The sequence below is a fragment of the Larimichthys crocea genome, chromosome XVIII, assembly GCF_000972845.2.
Source record: "Larimichthys crocea isolate SSNF chromosome XVIII, L_crocea_2.0, whole genome shotgun sequence".
Taxonomy (NCBI): Eukaryota; Metazoa; Chordata; class Actinopteri; family Sciaenidae; genus Larimichthys; species Larimichthys crocea.
Window position 1 is genome coordinate 22,183,323 of NC_040028.1, and position 1,025 is coordinate 22,184,347.

Genomic DNA, 1,025 nt, shown 5'->3' on the forward strand with positions numbered 1-1,025 from the left:
TGTCTGTAGTGGGGCATGTGAGTCCACGGTAGTGAAATCCGTTTTATTTTTTCACTGATTGTTCTCTCCCCTCTCTACTCTAGCGATGACATCACTCACTCTAGCTCTGGAAAGTTCTCGCAATACACACCCATTCATTTTTTGGCTTTGTTTTTCTGGATTTTTGGCAAAACCGTTTGCTGAAACTCTTAGAAAAGTCATAGCCATCGATTCCCGGCCGAGCCGGTCGTTTTGATACCTGTTTTGTGTATGTGCGACAAAAACTCTGGGAGGAGAAGCGAACCGAAAAAAACACGGAAGAAACGGAAGACGAATAATAAGAATAAGCCCGAGAGATAATAAAGAGTGTGCTCCTTCAGGCACACTCAATAATAACTAGAAAAATTTCTAAAGAAATTTTGAGTGTGCCTGACTCTGTCCCCATGCATTATTACTGACACTGCTCAGCAAATTCAGTACTAGAAAAGAAATTTTGAGAGTGACGAGTGGGCTGTTGCTGGGGGTCTGTATTCAAAAAGCACACCTCAAACATCATTTTTAACACGTCATTTTTAACATGTTTATTTAGACACAGGAGCAGCTAGCGCTTACGTGCTAGCAATTAACATTAGCATTTTTAGCTAGCAGTTAGCATTAGCATGTTAGCATTAGCATTTTAGCACTGATGGGCTAGCAGTTAACATTAGCATGTTAACATTAGCATGTTAGCATTATCATGTTAGCATTAGCATTTTAACATTAGCATTTTAACGCTGATGCACTAGCAGTTAACATTAGCATGTTAACATTAGCATGTTAACGATGATGGACTAGCAGTTAACATTAGCATGTTAACATTAGCATGTTAACGATGATGGGCTAGCAGTTAACATTAGCATGTTAGCATTAGCATGTTAACATTAGCATGTTAACGCTGATGGGCTAGCAGTTAGCATTAGCATGTTAACATTACCATGTTAGCATTAGCATGTTAGCATTAGCATGTTAGCTCTGATGGGCTAACAGTTAATATTAGTGTAACCATA